The 25719-nt window shown below is 44.0% G+C and overlaps 1 protein-coding gene across 1 annotated transcript in view; it reads left to right on the forward strand.

Annotated features, from left to right (window-relative positions):
* The window catches only part of rims2a (regulating synaptic membrane exocytosis 2a), a 1205442-nt gene that overhangs the window by 566640 nt on the left and 613083 nt on the right, over positions 1-25719 (forward strand). The window lies entirely within an intron of this gene.

Below are 25719 nucleotides of genomic sequence, written 5' to 3' on the forward strand. Positions count from 1 at the left end.
AATGTTAAAATCTGTGACCATGTATGTTTCTTCTGACAATAAGATTCTTGATCGTTTCTACTGTTCAGTTAGATTGGCGCTGAATAACAAGTTTGTTCCTCACAAGTGTTACTTGCAGGTGTTATAAAATTAAGCTTGATAGAACTAAATACCTTTGTCATAAAATTCACAGAATCAATTTGCAACCATACATTAAACCTTTTACAATTAAAAGGTATTTTGCTGATTTTTAGAAAGAATCAGATACTAAAATGCTACGTTTTACAGTGGTCGTGTAAAACTCTACAGTTTGCAATATTCTGAGATCAGTTATTACCCTATTACTGAAAGTAATGACTGATAACTTCAACTACTCATCAAACATCAGTTGACCACATAAATAGATGACACACAGAAGTTACAATATGAAAACAGCCCAACCAGTTCATGTTGGCATTTACCCACCACTCTTGTGCATGAAAGTTCTGATAGTATTTACATTGTATACATTTATATGTATGTGAAATATATGTTTCGTGCTTCTGAACTCAATATCCAAAGAATTACAGCCACATTTCACTCGAATTTGATGCATTTGCAATGCTGACTTCTCCTTATTATTGCTCAATGATTTCAGTGAGATTTAGGGCCGGATTTTGGCCACTGAGGTGCATAACTCAAGTCCAGAAATTTCCCGAATCTCTGCACTTGCCTCGGTATAAAGGATCCCAAAACGCACTTGAGGGTGGGAGGTGTGGATGTGTGATAGAGTTGGGCCCGATGATCCGAAAAGCAGAGTGGGCAAATGTTGAGACGGTCTTGTTTGAAGGACTGCAGTAGTCCTCTGGGTTCTCATCCTCGTTGTTCTAGAAGTTGTTAAGCCTCTGACCCTCCCCCTCCCATTCCCCATGGCCTCTCATACGCTCCAACGCATGCCCCCCAAACCCCTCCCCATCATGACCCCCATACCCTTCATGCCAACTCCATAGCTACTTACCCAGTATTCACCATGGGCATACCTCAGGAGCCATGTGTCGATGAAAAAACTTTTAACAAGCTAATACAGCTCTCACTCCTGCACACTTGAAAGTGAAAAAGCTCCCACTCATAAAGCCCATTCAAAAATGTTAACTCTCTGAAAGTGGTTAACCTCTTATAAAAACAAACTTATATTCAGAACCCCACATTAAATGCAGCTGATCCTTTAATAGCCTCTTTAAGCTGTCAGTCCCAAACTGTGAATTCAGAACCCACTGCTGTGGAATTGTTAGCTTTTGAAACTCAGCCAAGCATTCATCATGACAAAGTGTAATCTCATCAAGCAGTTCAATTTGAAACTCCACAACCAATATTAATTGGATCCCAGGCCAGATGGTGAAGTTTGAAACTGGACGCCAATCCTTTTCTTCATAATCGGTTTATTTACAGAATGCAGCATTGCATATGTCTACCCTTTACTTGCTAACCCAGTGACCCAGCCTTCCCTCTTATTCTCTTTTGAGTACCGATTTAACAAATTAACCAAATAACCAATTTCAAAAAAGCCAATTAAATCTGTTGATAGCTCCTAAGGACTATTGTAATTAAAGAAAACAAAGTTAAAGGAATCTTATCTAACTGAATCAAAACATCATTTTGGGGGTTAATGATAGACTCCAGCCCCCACGGTGCCCACCGGTTGCCGAAGGCTTCAAACGTACCAGTGGACACTGTGTGCTCCATCTGCAAGTACACCTGGCTGCGAACATAGCCATAGAAGAGGGGCAGACAGTCAGGGCAGATGCCAATCTCTGCCTTTCTATCCTCATTTAGGTACACCAGTAAATTAAAATAATTAACAAATTAAATAAACCAATTAAGCAAATTGACAGGCCTTTAAAGGGGCAATGTAACAGAGACAAAGTTCCAAAAGAAATTTGTCTAATTAAATTAAAATATTGTTTTGGGGGCTTATGAAGCACTGCAGCCCCCACGCAGTCTCCCTTTATACTCTGTTGGTACCGAAAAATAAAATAGGCTAATTAACAAATTACCATATCAAATTATCATCATCATAGCTGACAAGTGGATCCTCTTTGTATTTGAGGTGTTGGTTTATGTCATCTAATGTTTGAAAACAAATTGCCTGCTCCTTTCTGTGCTACTACATTAGGAGACATGGTGATTTTAGATGCTAATTTAAAAAAAAGTGGTAGCTTGGTCACTAGCAGGCAATTTGCCCCCTCATTACTTTTCAAGCAAGGACACCAGCATGCATTTTCCATCAAAAGATGACAATGGGGTAAATTTAAAGTGGGTGTCCCTCTTTATACTCTTTTGAGCTCAACAATAAAGAGGTGGGCAAATTAACACATCAAATCAAAGTGACTAATCTCTTAAAGGGGCTCTGTAACAGAACATAACTCTAAAGAAAACTTATAAAACTAATAGTTTCTCTTGTTTTCCTGCCCCCTACCTTCCAATGAATCCAGTGTCCTAGCCATCCCTTTTCATACTCCTTTGAGTATATCCATTAAACAAATGGACAAATAAACAAATTAACTTAAAGGCACTGTAACTAAGGAAAAAACTTAAAGGAATCTTTCTAGCTAAATCAAATTAAAATATTGTTCTGGGGGTTGATGATCACTCCAGCCCCCACAGTGCCCAAGGCCTCAAGCGTGCCAGTGGACACTCCGTGCTCCTTCTCCAGGGGCACCTGGCCACAAATGTAGACACGGAAGAGAGGTAGACAGTCAGGCCGGACGACCCCCCTCTGCCCCTCTTTATACTCATTTGAATATACCAGCAAATTAAAACAATTAACAAATTGCTGAATTAAACAAACCAATTTAAAAAGTGACAGCCCCTTAAAGGGACACTGCATTAGAAACAAAACTCCAAAGGAATCTAATTGAATTAATATGTTGTTTTGGAGGCTAATGAAGCACTCCAGCCCCTGCACAGTCTGTCTTTCTACTCTTTTGATATCAAATGGTAAAATAGACTAATTAACAAACTAACAAATCAAATTAAAGTGATACCCCCTTAAAGGGGGGGTGTCCCTTTTTGTACTCTTTTAAGTACACCAATAAAATAAGAGTTAATAATTTACAAATGACTCAATTAAATCAGCCAATTAGTCAAATAGCCCCTTTAATGACACTGTAACAAAAAGCAGAATTTTAAATGAACTAAATTAAAATGTCAATATGGGAGCATGAAGAAGTACTCCAGCCTGCCCCCCACTCCGTGCCCACCGGCTGCGGAAGGTCTCAAGCATGACACCCCATGCTCCCCCTCCAGGGGCACCCAGAAGAGGGGCAGACAGTTTAGGCTGGACAACACCCCCTCGGCCCCTGGCTGCCTGGACCTGTTAAGGGCCAGCTTGGCCAGGCCCAGGAGTAGGCATACAAGGAGGTCCTCTCCCTTTCCATCTCCCCTCGCCCCTCCACTCCAGGTGACCAAAGCTCAGGAGCGTGGGGCTGAAATGCAGCCAAAATTTTGAGGAGCAACTCCGGCAAAAAACTAAGGAGTATAATCTATCACAACCTATATATGCATGGACTCCTCAAGGTCACAGAAAATACAGGTGGCCTGGGAGTCCTTGAAGCATCGTAACCTACGATTGTAATGGACTGCTGCATGCAACACTCTCCTCACCAGATCCCCAATGGAAAGGGGGAGTTCTCCCACAGAGAGCTCTCCCCTGGGGACACCCGCCACCATTGGATGGCAGGTGTCCCTCTTTATACTCTTTTGAGCACCAGTGGAAATTAAAACTTATTAACCAATAAAGAAAAGCCGCCTGAACCAATTGATAGTCCTTTAAAGTGCACTGTAACTGAAAGAAAATTTAAAGCAACCTTATATAATTAAATGAGAGTGTCATTTTGGGGGCTGATAATGCACTGCAGCCCCCGCAGTGTCCACCAGCTGCAAAAGGCCTGAAGCGTGCCAGCGGAAACCACATATCCCTCTCCAAGGAAACCCAGCCACGTTCATAGCCACAGAAGAGGGGCAGACAGTCAGGCCAGATGACCCCCTCAACCTCCTGCTTACTTGACTTGTTAATGGCCAGCTTGGCCAGGCCCAGGAGCAAGTTTACAAAGTGGTCCTCCCTGCTCGCACCCCCCCGCCCCCCCACCACCACCTCTCCTCTGCACCGGGTGACCAAACACCGGGACAGTGGGGCTGAAGTGCAACCAAAGCTTAAGGAGCAAACCCCGCAAAAAAACTAAAAAGGGAATGCAAACTATCACATCTTCACATCTATATACACATGGAACATGGACTACTCAAGGCCGCAGAAAATACAAGTGGCCTGGGAGTCTGTGAAGCACCGTAACCTACGATTGTAATGGACTGCTGCGTGGAACACCCTCCATGCCAGATCCCCGATGGAAAGGGGGAGGACTCTCGTGTAGAGAGCCCTCCACTGGGGACCCCTGCCACCGTCAGACGGGTATTTAATTAAACATTGCCCTTCACCTCTGTATCTTGACAATATATTTACTATACTATTAACAGCTAGATGCTACATTTTTTTTCTATCCTATGCCTGTCAATAAAAGTAGGTCTGTACAGTGTTTTTTAACTCTCAGTGACAGCTGCAGCTTGTTTTTTTTTTTAATTTAAAGAGCAGGGGATTTAAAAAAAACTTCAGATTATGACAATTTGCAAGTCAGCGGAAAAGATAAGGCTGAAGCATTTGATAAAATCTTCAGCCAGAAATGATCCATCTCGGCCTCCTCCAGAGGTCCCCAGCGTCACAGATGTCAGTCTTCAGCCAATTCGATTCACTCCGCATGATATCAAGAAATGGCTGAAGGCACTGGATACTGCAAAGACTATGGGCCCTGACAATATTCCAGCAATAGCACTGAAGACTTGTGCTCCAGAACTCGCCTCGCCCCTAGCCAAGCTGTTCCTGTACAGCTACAACACTGGCAACTATCCAGCAATGTGTAAAATTGCCCAGGAATGTCCTGTAAACAAAAAGCAGGACAAATGCAACCTGGCCAGTTACCACCCCATCAGTCTTCTCTTGATCATCAGTAAAATGATGGAAGGGGTCATCAACAACGGCACTTGCTTAGCAATGACCTGCTCACTGACACTCAATTTGGGTTCCACCAAGGCCACTCAGCTCCTCACCTCTTTACAGCTTTGGTTCAAACATGGACAAAAGAGCTGAACTCCTGAGGTGAGGTGAGAGTGACTGCCCATGACACCAAGGCCGCATTTGGCATCAAGCAGCCTTAGCAAAACTGGCGTCATTGGAAATCAGGGGGAGAAGTCTCTGCTGGTTGGAGTCATACCTAGCACAAAGGAAGATAGCTGTAGTTGGTGGAGGTCAGTCATCCCAGCTCCAGGACATCACTGCAGGAGTTCCTCAGGGTAGTGTCCTCAGCCCAACCATCTTCAGCTGCTTCATCAATGACCTTCCTTCCATCATAAGGTCAGAAGTGTGATGTTCGCTGATAATTGCACAATGTTCAGCACCTTTCGAAACTCCTCAGATACTGAAGCAGTGCACATCCAAATGCAGCACGACTTGGACAACATCCAGGCATGGGCTGACAAGTGGCAAGTAACATTCGTGCCACACAAATGCCAGGCAATGACCATCTCCAACAAGAGTGAATCTAACCATCATCTCTTGACTTTCAATGGCATTACCATCGCTGAATCCCCCAGTATCAACATCCTGGGCGTTACCATTGACCCGAAACTGAACTGGACTAGCTATATAAATATTGTGGCTACAAAAGCAGGTCAGAGTTTAGGAATCCTGTGGCAAGTAATTCACCTCTTGATTCTCAAAAGCCTGTCCAGCACCTACAACGCACAAGTCAGGAGTGTGATAGAATACTCTACACTTACCTGAATGAATGCAGCTCCAACAATACTCAAGAAGCTTGACACCATCCAGGACAAACCAGCCTGCTTGATTGGCACCCATTCCACAAACATTCACTCCCTCGGCCACTGATGCACAGTAGCAGCAGTGTGTACCATCTACAAGATACACTGCAGAAACGCACCAATGCTCTTTAGACAGCACCTTCTAAACCCACAACCATCACCATCTAGAAGGACAAGGGCAGCAGACACATGGGAATACTAGCATCTGGAAGTTTCCCCCCAAGCTACTCACCATCCTGACTTGGAAATATATCACCATTCCTTCATTGTCGCTGAGTCAAAATCCTGGAACTCCTTCCCTAATAGCACTGTGGGTACCTACACCGGATGGACTGCAACGGTTCAAGAAGGCAGCTCACCACCACCTTCTCAAGGGCAATTAGGGATGGGCAATAAATGCTGGCCTAACCAGCAAAGCTCACATCCCTTGAATGAATAAAAAAAATCAATGTCCGCCCTTCCAGAGTGTTTATGTCTATTGCATCAAATTGTGATTCCCACACTTCAGGTTAAGGCCCTTGTAACAGCCAAAATTGGGTCTGTTTGAACTCAGCACTGAGTTCAAATGGCACTGCTAAGTTTTGGTTTCCATCACATGTGAGTCAGGCTGTGCCTCCTGTCTCCTACTGGCAAAAATTGGATCTGTTGAAAATGGCTGGCAAGCAAGACTTACGAATCACGGTCCCAGGTGCCATTTACAAAGGTTCGCTGAGTTTTCCCGACTCCATGAAAATCCTGCCCTTAATTTCTGCAATAGATGCACAAAATCCTTCCATCTTGATTCTTTTGTAAGATGTGTCTGATGACAAAATTGGATCAAATATTAGCATTCTGCAAAATTTTGGAAAAAGTTTGGAAATTCTAACACTGTCAAAGGTAAAAGCACTGAAACAGTATATGGTATAGTTCCAGCATACTTAGATTATTATATTGTAGAACTGCTTTAAAAAGACTTAAAATTCTGCCCTCACGTTGCTAAATTGATCTCATTTATTCTCAACGTATAAGGTTTTTGTCAGCAGGAGGGTGAAAATACTGGTTGAGGCTAACCTACGTTGATGAAGAGAATACTCCTCCACCTGAAACAGTATAGCAAGTTCTTTACCAAAGCATTGGGATCACACTTTGGGATTTTTGACTTATTTAATATGGGAGATTTTTAAAATCTACTTTTAATTACGATATTACCATTAAGTTAAATTTAGCTCACAAGTGAGGGGTTCAAATCCACAGTGCGGCCATATTATGAAAATACAGAATTAGACAGAATTTCAGTGTTTATCCAGAATGGTGGTGTTGACATACCACATCAGTTTGGGGCAGTGAGGTGATTAATACATTCCAGGCAGGAAATTGGTGCCTGCCTCAATTCATCTGCTGCTGAAAGCTTCATCCAAGTGTTTGTCACCTCCAGACTTAATTATTCCTTGCATTAATTATTTATTCCAACACATACCTGGCCGACCTCCCATGTCATAAACTTGAGGCCATCGAAAATGCTGCTGGCCATGTCCTAACTCACAGCACATCCCATTAATCCATCACATCTGTGCTCGCTGACTTATATTGGCTGCTGGTTAAGCAATGCCTCAATTTAAAATCCTCACTCTTGTTTTCAAGTCCCTTAATAACCTTGCCCTCCTTATATCTCTGTAATCTCCTCCAGTTCCACAACACTCTTGAGATACCTGCGGTCCTCCAATTTTGGCCTCTTGAGCATCTTGGATTTTAATTGCTCTACCACTGGCTGGCAGCTGTGCCTCCGGATGCCTTAGTCCTTAGCTCTGGAATTCGCTCTCTAAACCTCTTCATCTAATTTTTCTCCTGTAAGACCCTCCTTAAAACCTGCTTCCTTGACCAGGCTTTTGGTCATCTACCCTAACATCTTGTTATGTAACTTAGTTTTAGGTTATAATGCCTATTTGAAGTACCTTGAGATATTTTATTATTTTAAAGATGCTATATAAATGCAAGGGCAGGATTTTATGGATCCCTGCTGGCAGGTTTCCCTGGTGGCCTTCCCACCCGTTCCGACCTGTCTACAAGTTTACATGGGGCAGCCACCTGGGATGGCTCGCCAGCCCTCGCCCTAGTTGAGGCCCTTAAGTGGCCAATTATTGGCCATTTAACAGCTGCTTCCCGCCTGGCCTCAATTTTGAGTTCATGAGCAGAGGGGAAACCTGGCAGGTCACCCTGCTTCGGGCCTTCGGGCAGGAAGTGGAGCGCCTCCCTTGAGGGCCCTCTTTCCGAATTGCCCCATCCCCCCAAGGTCTGCCTCCCTGCGGGTGCACCCTCCCACCAGCCTCTTCATCAAGACCCACACCCCACCCCGCCGCCAGGCTTCATCTCCCATCCCTTCTTTGAGATCCCCCCGCACTTACCTAGTCCTGGATTCCAGGATTTAGAATCTGGGGACTGCTGGTAGTCCCAATTCTGGCCACTGTTGCCACTGATGTTGCTGAGAATACAATGCTGCCAGCTAATCAGGTTGGACGGCAGCTCTCTGAGGCGGGACTTCCTCCTGAGTTCAGGGCAGAAATCCTGCCTCTAGTCAATTGATGCTCCTTGGAGCGTTAAATGGCAGTGGGGCTGCTGTGATTGGCGGGGACCCGTCCCCTGCTGACTCTTTGGGTGGCGGGGGAGGAAACCCTGCCATCCAAAAATCCTGGCCTAAGTTATTGTTAATGTTGGGATTGCCTCATTCACAAGAGCCCAGAGTGGGATGTTATGCCAGTGTAGCTCATGCTCTGAGAGTATTAGCAAATTTCAGTAATTGCTTAACTGGTCACTCATAGGCCACAGAGAGTTTGGGAAAATTACTTCAGTTTCTTGTCTGCTTGGTGGACGCTGACAGAGAGTCTGAAGAAACCTGAAGCGGAAGTCAGGTACAGAGGTGAGAGCACCTTCCTTACGTTTAGCATTGACTCGCTTCAGAGAATTTGGATAAGTGAATTTAGCCCATTGATAGTGTGGCATAATTAGCTTTTTCATATTTTGAGGAGCATTATCAAATGATTTATGTCCATAACATTCCATTTGTTCATGTATATAAATATAATGAATTAGCATATTGGTTTGGTATGCTTGATCTTGTCTCACTCAGTATTCATCAATCAGCCATTGGGCACATGCAAGATTGTGAGACATAATTCACACAAAAAAATTCATAGTTAGAACAACCTCGGAATTATCATAGAGTCATAGAGATCTACAACACAGAAAAAGGCCCTTTGGCCCATCGAGTCTGCGCCGGTCAAACAAGTACCTAAATATTCTAATCCCATTTTCCAGCACTAGGCCCATAGCCTTGTATGCCATGGCATTGCAAGTGCACATCCAAATGCTTCTTAAATGTTATGAGGGTTTCTGCCTCTACCACCCTTTCAGGCAGTGAGTTCCAGATTCCCACCAACCTCTCGATGAAAAATTCTTCCTCACATCCCCTCTAAACCTCCTCCCCTTACCTTAAATCTATGCCCCCAAGTTATTGATCCTTCCACCAATGGGAAAAGTTCCTTCCTGTCTACCCTATCTATGCCCCTTGTAATTTTATACACCTCAATCATGTCTCCCCTCAATCTCCTCTGCTCCAGGGAAAATAACCCCAGTCTATCCAATCTCACCTCATATCTAAAACTCTCCATTCCAGGCAACATTCTGGTCAATCTTCTCTGCACTCTCTCCAGTACAATCACATCCTTCCTACAATGTGGATTCCAGAACTGCACGCAATACTCCAGCTATGCCCCAACCAACGTTTTATACAGTTCCAGCATAACCTCCCTGTTCTTATATTCTATGCCTCAGCTAATAAAGGCAAGTTTCCCATATGCCTTTTTAACCACCTTATCTACCTGTCCCGCTACCTTAAGGGACCGGTGCACATGCACACCAAGGTCTCTCTGATTACCTCAACTACAGCTCCTCAGACCCTGCTTCCTGTAAGGACTCCATCCCATTCTCTCAGTTCCTTCGCCTCCGTCAGATCTGTTCTGATAATGCCACTTTCCAAAACAGTTCCTCTGACATGGCTTCCTTCTTCCTTAACCAAAGTTTTCCACCCACGGTTGTTGACAGGATCCTCAACCGCGTCTGGCCCATCTCCCACGCATCCGCCCTCACACCTTCCTCTCCCTCCCAAAACCATGATAGGGTCCCCCTTGTCCTCACTTATCACCCCACAGCTTCTGCATTCAAAGGATCATCCTCCGCCATTTCCGCCAACTCCAGCAGGATGTCACCACCAAACACATCTTCCCTTCACCCACCCCTGTAGGCATTCCGTAGGGACCGTTCCCTCTGGGACACACTGGTCCACTCCTCCATCACTCCCTACACCTCAACCCCCTCCCACGGCACCTTCCCATGCAACCACAGAAGGTGCAACACCTGCCCCTTTACTTCCCCCCTCCTCACTGTCCAAGGGCCCAAACACTCCTTTCAAGCGAAGCAGCACTTCACTTGCACTTCCCTCAATTTAGTCTACTGCATTCGCTGCTCCTAATGCGGTCTCCTCTACATTGGAGAGACCAAACCCAGACTGGGTGACCGCTTTGCAGAACACCTTCGGTCTGTCCGCAACCATGACCCAGACCTCCCTGTCGCTTGCCATTTCAACACACCGCCCTGCTTTCATGCCCACATGTCCATCCTTGGGCTGCTGCAATGTTCCAGTGAAGCTCAACGCAAACTGGAGGAACAGCACCTCATCTTCCGATTAGGCACTTTACAGCCTTCTGGATTTAACATTGAGTTCAACATTGAGTTCAACAACTTCAGATCATGAACTCTCTCCTCCATCCCCACCCCCTTTCCGATCCCCCTTTTTTCTAATTTTTAAATATATGTATTTTTTAATATATTTTCTTTTCCCAACTATTTCTATTATTTTTTAATTTTATTTCCATCCATTGTTTTATCACCACCTTTTAGCCTATTTCGATCCCCCCTCCCCACCCCACCCCCACTAGGGCCATCAGTCTTGCTCGTCCTAATTTCTATCCTTAATGTCACCATTCTTACATTCTTACACAAGGCACCACCATCAACACCTTTTTGTCCTTTTGTCTATGACATATTTGGCAATCTCTTCTTTGCCTCCACCTATCACTGGCCCTCTATCCAGCTCGACCTGTCCTACCTCCCTCCAACAGCTTAGATTTCACCTAATTTCTATTTTACCTTAGTTCTGATGAAGAGTCATACGGAGTCGAAACTTTAACTGTATTCCTCTCCGCAGATGCTGTCAATCCTGCTAAGTTTTTCCAGCTATTTTGTTTTTGTTTCAGATTTCCAGCATCCACAGTATTTTGCTTTTATCCCTCTGATCCTCGGTACTTCCCAGGGTCCTACCATTCATCGTGTATTCCTATGCCTTGTTTGTCCTGCCCAAGTGCATTACCTCACTTATCCACATTAAATTCCATTTGCCACTGATCAGCCCATCTGATCAGCCTGTCTATATCCTCCTGTGATCTAAGGATATCCTCCTTACTATTTACCACCCCACCAATTTTCGTGTCATCCACGAACTTACTGATCAACCCTCCTACATTCAAGTCTAAATCGTTTATATATACCACAAACAGCAAGGGACCCAACACTGATCCCTCCGGAACCCCACTGGACACAGGCATCCAGTCACAAAAACACCCCTCAAACATCACTGCTTCCTGCCACTCAGCCAATTCTGGATCCAATTTGCCAAATTGCCTTGGATCCCATGGGCTCTTACCTTCATTATCAGTCTCCCATGCAGGATCTTGTCAAAAACCATGCTGAAGTCCAAGTAGACTACATCAAATGCATTGCCCTCATCTACACACCTGGTCACCTCTTCGAAAAATTCAATCAAATTGGTCAGACATGACCTCCGCTTAACAAAACCATGCTGACTGTCCTTGATTAATCCCTGCCTCTCCAAGTGTAGATTAATTCTGTCTCTCAGAATTGCTTCCATTAGTTTCCCACCACTGAGGTTAGACTAACAGGCCTGTAGTTCCCTGGTTTATCCCTTCCTCCCTTCTTGAATAACAATACCACATTGGCTGTCCTCCAGTCATCTAGCATCTCTCCTGTGGCCAGAGAGGTATTGACAATTGTTGCCAGTGCCCCTGTTATCTCCTCCCTTGCCTCACTCAACACCCTGGGATACATTTCATCTGGGCCTGGAGATTTATCTACTTTTAAGCCTGCCAGACCACTTAGAACCTCCTCCCTTTCTATGCTAATTTCTTTAATTATATCACGGGGTCCTTCTGCCTGATTTCCATACCCACGTTGTCCCTCTCACTTGTGAACACCGAACAAAGTATTAATTTAGAACTCTACCTACATCTTCCGGCTCCAACACAAATTACCACTGTGGTCCTTAATGGGCCCTACTCTTTCTCTAGTTATCCTCTTACTCTTAATGTACTTGTAAAATAACTTTGGATTTTCCTTTATTTTACCTGCCAATGTTTTTGCATGCCTCCTTTTTGCTCTCCTGATTTCCTTTTTTAAGTTACCCCTTGCACATTCTATACTCCTCTAGGGCTTCCGCTGTTTTAAGCCCTCGGTATCTGCCATAAGCCTCCCTTTTTCTCTTTATCCAATCCTGTATATCCCTCGACATCCAGGGTTCCCTGGAATTGTTGGTCTCACCCTTTGTCTTTACTGGAATATGTTGGCCCTGTACACTCCCTATTTCCTTCTTGAATGAGTCCCACTGCTCTGATGCAGATTTACCTAAAAGTAGCTGCTCCCAGTCCACTCTGGCCAATTCATATCTGATCTTATTAAAATCGACCTTCCCCAATTTAGAACTCTGATTCCTTGTCCTTTTCCGTAACAACCTTGAATCTAATGGAGTTATGATCACTATCTGCAAAATGTTCCCCCATTGATACCTCTACCACTTGCCCGGCTTCATTCCCTAAAATTAAGTCCAGGACTGCCCCCTTTCTTATAGGACCTTCTATGTACTGGCTTAAAAAGCTCTCCTGGATGCATTTTAAGAATTCCACTCCCTCTAAATCTATCATGCTATGACTAACCCAGTTAATGTTGCAGAAGTTGAAATCGCCCACTATTACTACCCTATTATTTTTACTCTTCTCTGAAATGTTCCTACATATCTGCTCTTCTATTTCTCTCACTGTTTGGGGGCCTATAGTACATTCCCAGCAATGTGATTGCTTTGTTTTTGTTTTTCAGTTATACCCATATGGCACCAGGAAGGCAACATACCATCCTGGAGTCACATCTACGGCCGCAGAAATGCCTGTCTGTTCCCCTTATTATCGAGTCTCCTACCACTATTGCTCTTCCCCTCTTTTAACTCCACCCTTGTGCAGCTGAGCCACTCACAGTGCCATGAGCATGGCTGCACTCCCCAGAGGAACCGTCACTCTCACCGTTTTCCAACACAGAAAAACAGTTCTCAAGCGAGATGCACCCTGGGAATTTCCTGACTACCTGCCTGACACCTTTCTTCTGACTGATGGTTACCTATTCCTTCTCTATCTGCACTTCTATAAGCTGTGGGGTGTCCACGTCTAAAAATGTGCTATCCACGAAACTCTCGGCCTAGCGGATGCACCTTAGTGCCTCCAGCTGCTGCCCAAGCTTTGGAACTCAGAGCTCAAGTAGTGCAGCTGGTGACACTCCCTCCACACATGGTCAGTCAGAGCACAAGGAGCATCTAGGACTTCCCACATGTTGCAGGCGGTACATGACATAGGAGTGAGCTGCCCTTCCATGCCTCTAGTTGAAAATAAACCCTTACTTTAAGTTAAATACAGTTAAAAAAAGTTACATTATTTTAGTACTTTAAATAAAAACTAGAACCCTTACCTTTCCTTAACTTAATCTATTTTAAACTGGAGAAAAAACATACCCACTGCTCACCAATCAGCTCTTTCCTTTGTGCTGACATCACTTTTTGAAGCTTCCCTGCACTCACGCTGGTTCTGATCTCTTCCACTCTCTCGCGTTGTCTTGTGATGCCACTCCTGTTATTTTCAACAAGAACTGACTGCAGGACACTCTTCCCAGACTGCTTCACAGCGATGGTGACTGCAGGACATTCTTCCCAGACTGCTTCACAGCGATGCTGACTGCAGGAAATTCTTCCCAGACTGCTTCACTACAATACTGACTGCTGGACACTCTTCCCAGACTCAAAAATAAAATTGGATGGCAGATCTTCTTCCGTAAAGGACATTAGTGAACCAGATGGGCTTTTACGGCAATGGTTTCATGCTCATCACCAGATTTTTAATTCGACATACTTTATATTATATGACTGGATATTTTACACTACTTTTGATTGTAGGGAACACAGGATCTGTTTATAGGAGAGACCAGTGGTTTAAAAGACTTTAGTACAGATCCAAAGTGTATAAAAATACTCTTGGGAAAGAAACAAGTTGTTCTTAAAAAAGCAGCTCATGGTCAGGCACTCAGCAGTGACTTACATGTAAACGTTGTTTTGCTCCACTAGCTTACCAAAACTTGAACAGATGCTTGTTTGTTAAAACTGCATGTTGCCTATTTAGTGGAGGTAGGGGACACAGGATTGCTTTGGATAGAGATTCTTCTACCAGATTTATCTTCACTTTTGGTGCCACTGATGTTCAGAGTTGCATCAAAAGCACAAAGAAAGATTTATATACCACGGACAGAATAGGTTACTACAAAAGATATTTTAATTTGAAAAATCATAGCAATGAAACTTAGCGAAGAATTTTCCCACCGTAGGGGTGGGAAGTGCAGGAGTGGGCGCGGGCAGACGCGCCTCCGGTCAGCGCCCCCAATTGGGGGCGTGCTGCCATTTTATGTGAGCGGGACAATTAAGGCCCGCCCAGCGTGACGTCCACCAGGAAGCGCTATGCGCTCCCTGTGCGGGTGGGGGGGATTCCCTCAGCCGAGGGTGTGCTCTTTCGCGCATGCGTGCAAAAGAGCGCATTCATCTCCCTGAGGCTAAATGCTGCCTCAGGGAGATCGGCTCCAAATTTCAAAATGGTAAAGGTACAAAAACAAAATTTCCCTGACATGTCCCCTCATGTGGCACTGACACATGAGTTGGGACATGTCCATCACTTTTAATCAAACATTTATTCAATTTTTAAAAACCCTCATGAAACCTCATCCCGCCCGCGGATGAGGTTTCATGCTTTTTCTGAAGCCCGCCAGGGCTCCCAGCCTACCCGTCAACCTTAAGGTTGGACAGGCAGGTCCATTAATGAGGTTAATGACTTTGTCAATGGCCTCAATTGGCCGTTGATAGGTCGGTGGGTGCACAGCTAATTCGGCTGCGCCCCCGCCGACCTGAAAGTTGAAATGACGCGGGGTGACGTCGGGAGTTCCGCTCGATGTCATTCCGTGTCATTTTACGCGTCGGTGAGTGGGTCCCATCCCCTGCTCGCTGACCTAATGATCCTGCCCTTAGTGTTCATCAGGGAAGCAAAACTCCTTCAAAATTCACTTCATGATCAGTTGGTGTGTAACAAGTTAAAACAATTAACAGTGTTCAGAGCTGTAATGGGTGATGTCACAGGGTAATGTAATAAAAAAAACTTATGAAAGCTGATCACCAAAGGCTACAGCCCCTTTATGTTTTTAAATTAGTATAGAATTGTGTACTCTAAATATAACAGATCTCACATTTTGCAAGCAGTTGCTCCACATCGTAATCGATTTTTAAGACATTTTTTGGGAGCCAAGGTATTGTCTTGGCATATGATGAATAATGTGACCTAGATATTAATTTGACAAGCTTTCGTAAACTTATAGCTAAATTAACATTGTGAAATAAATATCCTCGGACAGCTAGGACTCTTGCAGGAAGTGCAGAGTCAGAAAATTAGCTATTCCTGTTGCAAGAGAGAGACTATGTGGACCTCCTTACCATTGTAAACTTTCTGGAATTCCTGACAGCAGATGCTATACTGTTATATTAATCGTAAGGAATTAAGAACTCTATTGTTATGCACCTGTATACATATATATTCAGAATGCTACATCATTAACTATTGCACTATAGTCAGATGTGGAGCAACAATGTATCATCCTGCAATGCACGGTGAGGTCTATGAAATACATTGTAAGAAAGCTCCAGCATTTGTGCCTAAAAATGTGATTATTTTGAATTTCTGGGGACCTCAAGCCATTAGCAGGCAAGGGACTGCACAAAGTCTGCTGAATTGGAATGAGTTGCATTGGGTTCCTGAGCCTAACCTGCTCAAGCATTCTTCTTAAAGGTCCAGTTGCCAGTTCAATTAAAACTTTAGAGCATTTTGCTCCCCTGTATTTGTTATTTTTGTTTGGTGCTGGTTTTACATTTTGAGTTTCTAGCTGCTAATGTTTCCTTTTATTATTCTTCTTTGCTGTTGGCTTTCCATACAAAGTGGTGAATCTAGACGTTCCACCTGGATTCCAAACTTGTTGGATGCTTTAGATGACGAAGAGCTACATAGGCCTGAATCTTCTGGTTGGCATGCGGGGGGTGGGCATGTGTCCCGACGTCACCGCACGTCATTCCGATCTTCAGTTTGGCGGACGCACACTGGAGTCGGCTGCTCGCCTGCCGAACTGTTGAAGGCCTGTTAAGGCCATTAATTAACTAATTAAACTGATTCTCAGGGCTGCCCGTCCAACCTTAAGGTTGGTGGGCAGGTGAAGAGCCCAGGCGGCCTTCGCATTTTTTATGAAACCTCATCCACGGGCGGGATGAGATTTCATGAAGTGTTTATTAATTAAATAAAATGTGTTCTGAAAATTCATAAACATGTCCCAGCTCATGTGACAATGTCTGAGTGATTTTATTTTTTATTTTTTGCGATGTTTCATAATTAAACTAATCCCCCGAGGCAGCTCCGTGCCTCCGGGAGATTTCTACACTCTTTGAAAGAACGCAGGCCCCAACTCCTTCCTCCCCCCGCCCACACGGGTAGCGTTAAACACTTCCGAGTGCGCATCATGCTGGGTGGGCCTTCATTGGCCCGCTCACGCAAAATGGCAGCGCGCGGGCAGCGATCGGCTGTACACCCGTTTCCGAACCGAAAAATTTTTCCCATAGAGTTTTACAGAAATTACAACACAGGTGCAGTCTTTCTGATCCCAACAATCCTGCTTTTGTTCACCCTGCAGTGTCCCTGAAAAAAAATGTGCAGCAGTCCTAATTACTTGCAATTTATTGTTGATAAGATGGCCCCTTTATCACCAATTGCTTCAACTACCTATCTAACCTAATCTTAACTATTGACATGGTCTCTGCTTCAATTGCTATTTCTGGCTGTGCATTCTAGAACCTCAACCTTCTGTATAAAACGCTTTTCCTGACTGTCGTTAAATCTTTTACATTTTAAAATTATTGAGGGGGACACCGCCTGTAGATGAAACAAGACCTGAAATGTTTTACCGTCACTTGCATGTATAGGCTCCTCCATGTGTACTTGGATGTATCAGAGGGGGCCTGTCTTTGCTACCACTATCTCTGAAGTTAGGCTATCACACATTTACACCATCTGCTGCAGCATGACCTGCATATGCTACCTGAACCAGAGGATGGCATTTCCTTACTGCAACAACATCCAACCAAGCCACCCAAGGGCATCGGCCACATTAGATTCTCACTAAGTGTTTGCGCAAGCTTATTGACTTTTACAGTGACCTAATCAGTGATCTGTAAAGAGATTGCTTTAGGCTGTGGAGGAAGACTACAGGTAAGTATTTTTAAAAGCTGCTTTAATGAGAAGCCTGGAGGAGCAGGAGCCTGCTGAAATTGGTCAGGGCATGACAAACACAATGGCCACCCTCAGTGAACTGTGATTTAGGGTGGCCCTTTGGTCTCCTTGTTCAGGCTGTGCGTCGCACAGATCATATCCAGTTCTGGATGTTCATGGATTCAGATTCAAAAGTCTTTCAGAATAATCTGTACGATCGGTGGAAACACAGCAGAAATGTCCAGGGTTTCTGCTGAAGTTAAGGCGTGTGGTTGGGAGAACCCCTGCAGAGAGACTCCAGAATGTTGATGAATCAAGGTGGATTTCAATCAATCCAGCTGGTGCCTGCATTGCTGTATAAATAGGTCCTTATTACACTTGCTTTTATGCAGATGTTGCGACATATTGGAGTCATCTGAGAATATCAGTTGTTTCCCATATCTCCCCCCTCCCCCACACAAGCACACTCAGATAATTGCAATTCATTTTGTTGTATGGTGTCATATCTTGACACAACTAGGACAAGTCAGAGGCAGTTCTGCAGAAAGCTAATTATTCTCAGCTATCAACTGAGGAGTTACCTTTGAAGTGGAATCCTAATGGTTTACTACATTTTGAAATCATTGTTACCAGATTTACTGGAGCATTTGAGTTTAATTTTTATCAAAATATTAGATGAGATTAGTGAAGACTAATTACATGTTAAATGCAATTCCTTTTCCTTCCGCGGGAACATTCATAGATTGGAAATGACTTGAATCCTCCAGAGCTCCAAAACTGTTAGGTGATTAGATAATTTTTGTAGAGATTATATGGGATGCAAAGCATTCACATGAAAGCTTTATCAAAGGACCATTTCTGTCTGGTAAATATCTGGCAAAACACTAAAGAGGTTTGTAATCTTTGGCATGATGGCATCATCATATCATCACTGATTGCATTTCCACTAGTATTCATATATTATACATTCTGCAGGGATTAGTGAAAACAATAAATGGCATATTGTAAAATGTTATAACAGTGTGCAATACTGTCCAATCATTCTACTGTCACACTTAGCATACCGGAGCAGAACGTAGAAACATGAATGGACAATTCAGCCCCCCCGAGCCTACTCTGGTATTCAGTTAGATTATGGTCGGGACCTTTCGATCCTGCCAGTGGCGGGCATCAATGCAGGCGGAAGATGGGAAAATTTGGAGAGCGGCCAAATATCAATTGCCCACGACAATGCCCGCTGCTGACTGGACCGGAAAATCCTGCTCTATGGCTGATCTGTACCTCAACTCCATTTATCCACCTTAGCTCCACATCCCTTGATACCCTTCCCTAAACAAAATGCCAATAAAGGCAGGCTAGTAGCTGATGGTTTTACTAGTGTCGCATTGTCCAACGCCCCAATAACACTCCTTTGTGTTACAGAATCGTAAAAGAAGTGGATTTTTTCCTGACCCATGTGTCCTCTCATTTTTACAATGCATTTAGAATTAAAATAGCTTTGTTGTGCAGAACAAAAATTAGATTGGTCACTAATTTAATTAATAGCTAGATTTAATTATCTTTGAAAGCAGGCCTGTCAGTGTTAGAGAAAAAACAAATTTATTTCTGATAAATGTTTAAAAAGCAGCAACAAACAAAATTGGACAAGCACCTTGTAACAAAGCATTGATTCTACATGAAAATGCTTAATACTTCTGCCACTGAAAGTGGGTGGAGATAATGGGCAGTATTTAATGCCCTTCCCTGTGGCGAGTTTGGAAACAGGGAGCGTAACTAATCAGGCAGGAGGGTGTGGCAGGTGAGCACCCTGCCATCTTCCAGCCTCCAACTCGATTAAGTCCGTTACGGTTAGGCCCATGGAAGACCTTCCTGCCCCACTGCCAATTGAGGCCCTTAAGTGGTCATTTAATACCCACTAAGGGCCTTATCCCACCACTGCTGATATTAACCTACTGGCAGGTGGGGGGCTTGCCAGAAGGAAGCACAATGTGCTCCCCTCGGGAGGTGGCATCCCTTGTACAAAGTCACTCAATGCCTGATCGAGGAATCCAGTATTGGAAAGTGGAGGGTTGTCTGCTGAGAGCCACCTTGTGCTCTTGCTGCCAATCCCCTTAACCCTCCTACCAGCGACCCCCATGCCGTGAAATCCCACCTGTCATCACTTACCTCTGGCCTAGGTCGCTGCACAATCTAGGGCCACAGGTGGATGTCATTCCAGAAGCAGCCACTGCCTCCCTTGTGGCGCTGCCAATCAAAAGAGCTTCCAGCCTCTGATTAGCTGGCAGCTCGCGGTGGGCGGAACTTCCCGCCCCTCAGGTCCTTGATCCTGTGGAAGGCCTGTTGATGGCTTGTTAATTGCCTGATTGGCTTGATTTTAGTGGGCTTCCCCTAAGGAGGCAATACCGGTCTCTTGTCAGCTCTTTTCCTGGCTTTCCAACCGGCAGCCAATTCCCTGTTGATTCCATAAAATAACATCCCAGGGTATGTGTGGAAGCACATGTTGATCTGTGTAAGTGGCCTCGAGATGGTGAGGGCTGAGGAGGCAGTCTTCAGAGGATGTGTGAGGGTATGTGCATGAGAATGGGTGGTGATGTCCCTTGAGATGGCTGTGAGTGAGATGCCAGTGAATGTGTGATGGGCTTGAGTGTGAAAGTTTAGAGTGATGAGATGGCTGCCTTACCCTGGCTGCATGGATGAGATCATTCAACCTCTATCTGCACTAGACAGCCAACCTCTTCTGTGCAACATTGGTACTGATCACCGTTGCCTACCAAGCCAGAGTGGTAATGTTGCTGCCCCTCCTGCAGCCAGTGCGGGGGTAGAAGACTCCACAGTGTCCAAAGTGTGCTCAAGGGTTGCAGTCTTCTTGCCTTTCGGGGTCATGTCTTCTTTGCTGCAGTCCTGGGCTGGAAGCAATGAGTGCCACTGTACTTTAAATGCGGTGCCTTGTGTGATGAAGCGGCGAGGTGATGGCGTGACAGGCAAATCAGAGCCTGCCCACCATGGAAACAGTGTGTATCCTGAGAATGCATAATGCAGTTAGCCCAAAATTAAAATCCTCTTTGCTGGCAAACTGCCGAGGGCATCCTGCAGGAGTTTGTGCCTTTGGGTGTGCCTTGGGCCTACCCATTTTGATGAAGGAATGGATCCTTGCGATCAGTTTGTGCTGTCAAGCCAGCTTGAATCAATTTCTTGCCAACCAATCAAATTGGATTAAAGAACTGGTAACCAGTGAGATAACAGAAAAAGCAGAGACTACAGATATTAACCCAGATCTTCCATTTCCTGGGGGCTACCCCAGAAAATGCCCTCCCTGTCTCCCCCCGGAAACCCCCACGCAAGTACTGCATGGGAATTGCCCGAGAAGTTTAAACTTGGGCAATTATCCTGCATCTGGAACCATCCATATTCCGTTTTAAATTGGAGACTGCGGATGGTTCCGGCTGTCTTAGCAGAATAGTTACCCAGGAAAAGTTAAAGGATTAAAACCACTTCTAACATGTGGCAAATGGGTACTGATCCTCCGGTCCTCCATTAGGCCCCCCGACTATGCCCACCCACCCCACGACTACCCATCACCCTCTGACTAAGCCCCACCCCCGGGCTAACACCCCACACATCCCCCATATCCCAGCTATGCCTCTAGCCCCCTCCCCTTCCCACATGACCCAACCCACCGACCAACCACACGACCCCACCACCCCCAATCCCCCATAGCTGCAGTCGGTGCTGTAAAAAAGGGGCCGTGACTTCACTTTCCTCAACACTGCTGCATTACACTGAAGGGACTCCCGGAGCTGCTGCGCAGTACATTTCTCAGCAGTGCCAGGTGAGAAGCCCATGCGAGAAATGTGCAGCTCCAGAATTGGGTAAATAAAAAAGAGCGGAGTGGCAACCCGAAGGTAATTATTATTCCACAGAAGTTCTGGGCCATTGCCTCTACAAATAAACAGAAATGTAGATCGAATAGGTAAATTGGCAGATTGACAGATGAATAGATAGAGACTATTCTGGACTACCTAAGTTTTTAACAGCTGTTTTGGAAAGAAGCCAAAAAAGAGCAACATTTAACCTTCTTTCCCATTATCCTCCAAATAAAGCTTCACCAATTTTAATCCTTGTCGGGTACATAAGCTTAGTTAAATTGCATTAATTCATTTTTTAATGTTTTAAATGTTGTCACAAATAAACTTTTCTGATATTTTTCTTGTTCATAAACAACAGTGACACAGAGTTGGTTGAAGAGTATCATTGTACCACAGTTGGAAGATACCGTAATGACTGTTAAGTCACGTAAAAAAGAATAAAATGTTTGCATAACAGATGAAGTCCTTGCATCCTTAAAAATAATTTATGTACGACATTGTCCCCATCAATTGTCGCTGTTAAATGGCAGAATGTCTCCACAGATTATTATATTGTTGCACTATGACAAGTGTTAATCCCTGAAGAATCATCTCCATTTAGTGATTTTTTCTTAACTTGTTAGTTAGCAGTAATGGCCCACTTTTACTCATTCAGTGATTAGAATTCATTGAATGTTTTATTTTTCCTCTAGCATTGGGGGTGGGAAACTGTCACTGGTGTTGAAGAAGAGGCAGTTGACCTAACGTGTGTGTGGTGGTAGCTGTCAACTCTCCAAAGATGTTTCTTAATGATGTGATATTGTGACTAGCAACAGAAGTTTGGAATCTGACCTTAAGTTAACTCTGGCAATTTCTCTGCAGATTATAGTTGCTTCTTACAGTTTACACAGTGAAATTCTGGCCCAGATTTTCACCATGAGGCTCTCCGTCATGATGAAAATCCTGGAAATGGCCGCAATTTCTAAGTCCTGCTCCCGAACCCAACATTTCCCATCTTTGCAGGGGCAGGAGTGAAGTTGGGCCGGGGTTCGCGCATATATGATTCGTGGAAGCAGCTGACCATTTAACTCACCAGCTGCCTACACTGAATTGGGATTTTGGTAGGTTAGGAGTGTGAATCCCAGAGTGTGCAGATTAGAATAGGTAAGCGGCGGTCTGAACTTGGTGGCTTTGATAGCCAAGATACTCCTTTGGAGAGGTAAGGTATCCTTTTGGATAGAGTTTCATGACCCATTTGGAAGAGGTAAGGCAACCTTTGGGATTGTTAAAAGTGAATGTGATTATGCACTTTTTTTACATGTAAACTCATTGGAATTGTCCAACTGTCAAAGAACTGTTAAAGAATGTCCAGCTGTGAAAGCTGTCAAAGAACTGTCCAGCTGCCAAAGCTGTCAAAAAAGTGTCAAAGCTGTCAAGGAAGTGTCAAGGATACTAGGTGAATTGGCATGGAGGAGGTAAGAGTAAAGGGTGGGGGGTATGGGTTGGCATTACATTGGCATGGGGGTAGAGGGGCCGGGGGTGGGGGGGTGGGTGACAGCTTGACAGTTCTTTGACAGCTTGGCAGTATTCAAAATCTTCAACAACAACTTATTTACTCCTAATCAGCTGGTTGTTGTTAGGAGGAGAGGATATTCAGCCAAGTGATATCCACCAAAATGTTGCTAATGTGTGCTACAACAACAGCACCCTGTATTTATAGTGTCTTTATTGTAATAAAATGCCCCAATATGCTTCACAGGGGCCATATAAGGAGATATTAGGGCAGATGACCAAAATCCCAATCAAAACAGTTGGTTTAAAGGAACATCTTAAAGGAGGAGAGAGAAGCAGAGAGGTTAGGGGGGAAATTTCAGAGTTTAGGGCCTAGGCAGCTGAAGCCATTGTCACCAATGGTGCAACAACTAAAATCAGGATGCTTGGAGGGTTGTGCGGCTGGAGGACAGTTACAGAGGTAGGGGAGGGATGAGGCCACGGAGGGATTCAAAATCAAAGATGAGAATTTTAAAATCAAAGTAGTGTTTAATCATGAGCCAGTGTAGGTAGCGAGCACAAGGGTGATGGGTGAACAGGACTTGGTGAAAATTAGAACTCGGACTGCAGAGTATTAGATAATCTCAAGCTTCCAGAGGGAAGAATGTGGGAGGCCACCCAGGAGGACATTGGTATTGTCCATTCTAGAGATAACAAAGGCATGGATGATAGTTTCAGCAGCAGATGAGCTGAGGCAGAGGTAAATTTGAACAATGTTACGGAGGTGGATGATGCAGATGGTGCGGATATGTGGCTGGAAGCTCAAATCATGGCCAAGTATAATTACAAACTGTCTGAATCAGCCTCATAATTTCCAGGAAAGGGATGGATAAAGTGACTAGGGAATGGAGTTATGGTGGGAACTGAGCACAATAGCTTCAGTCTTCCCAAGATTTCACTTGATGATATTTCTGCTCACCCAATACTAGATGTTGAGCAAGCAGTCTGACATATTAGAGATAATGGAGGGGTCAAGAGAGGAGATGGTGAGATAGAGTAGGTGTTATCAGTGTATATGTGGAAACGAGCAATGTGTTTTGATTTAACTTAAGTAGCAATCAACCCTTTAATGATCCTCCGAGTGGCCATTCCTAACCCACGTTTAAAATTCCTTCAACGAGATTTGTGTGCCAAAGGCTGTCTGAACCTGCATTTCAACTCAAGACCCCATCTCCTAAAGTATCTGGGGAAAACCACCTCCCTGAATGTCAACATCAAATATGCACATATCAGGTATAGCACGCAGAGCTCCAGAATTAAACTTAACTTTACTTTACCCTGACAAGGCGCTACCCTTTGAGCCTTCCACCCTGCATGATAGTGAATTTATCCATTCCCTTACCAGAAATTCTAATACACTAGCTGAGTGAGCTAGTACTAAACTATTGACAATTTAGTGCCAGAAGTGTACAAACATTGGAGGTTGGATAGAGGGTGTCCAAACTAATGACACATAGAAGCTTTACAGCTGGGAGATTTATGAAATTTATTTCTGAAATGAAAGGGGCAGAGTGTACTCTACTGCACCATCCAGTTCCCTGATGCAGCACTTTCCCTAACTGATAGATATGACTTGTAACATGACAACTTGACATTCTCAGTATTTTCTGCATTTCCTAGCTATTTTTTCTTCAGTAACGGATGAAAGAGATGCCAAGGCCAACGATGATGTGCACCTCAAAGCAATTCATAAATGCATTCATTCAACTACATTCATTTATGTTCTGTCTGATGATCACATTTTACACAAATAATGAAATAAGAATAATTCCCAACAGCATAATCCTGCTATTAGCATGGCAAGAATATTAGAACTCTCATTTGAAAAAGGTATAACCTTCCATATGTGGTAATACTATAATGAACTGCTGTAAGATGTAAAATACTTTGGTACCATTATGAACATTCAAATTGTTGTTAAGCCTTGAGGCAAACCCCCCAATCCAGTATTCCTTTAATAATTCCTACAATGCAATTGCACGTAAACTAAAACAGTCTGAATAATGCACCGAGGGCTTTAGAATACATCATAAATCAGGAAGAATATGTTTGAGTTGCTCATTAATATTCTGACCTCAAGATGAATTAGATCTTTGAAAGATTCTCCAACCTATGAATAATCATTTATATAGTGCCTTTCATGACCTCTAGAAATGTCAAAGAGATCCCCAGGAAATGATGTAGTTTTGAAATAAAGTCACTGTTTTAAGCAAACGTGATGGGCAATTTGCACAATTGAGGGTTCTGCAAGTAGTGAGATATGCAAGCATTTCATTTATTAAATTATTATTTAAGTTATTCACTTCAGTCATAAGAATAGAAAAGCAGAATATTTTTAAAAGGTGCGAAACTTGTAAATGTTGTTCAGAGAGACTTGTGTGCTTGTACAAGGAATGCAGAAGATTAGCATGCAGGTACAGCAAGCATTTAGGAAGACAAATGGCACGTTGACCTTTAATGCAAGGGGATTGGAGTACAAGAATAAAGAAGTCTTGCTATAATTGGACAGGGTTTTGGTAAAACCACATTGGAATACTGTGTGCAGTTTTGAACTCCATATGTTTAGAAAGGATATTCTTGCAATGGAAGCAGTACAGCAAAGATGCACTAAATTGGTCCCTGGGATGAAGGAGTTGTCCTTTAATGCGAGGCTGAGTAAATTGGGTCTATATTCTCTGGAGTTTAGAAGAATGAGAGGCAACCTCATTGAAACAGACAAGATTCTGAAG

This window comes from Cetorhinus maximus, chromosome 4 (assembly GCF_964194155.1).
Source record: "Cetorhinus maximus chromosome 4, sCetMax3.hap1.1, whole genome shotgun sequence".
NCBI classification, from domain to species: domain Eukaryota; kingdom Metazoa; phylum Chordata; class Chondrichthyes; order Lamniformes; family Cetorhinidae; genus Cetorhinus; species Cetorhinus maximus.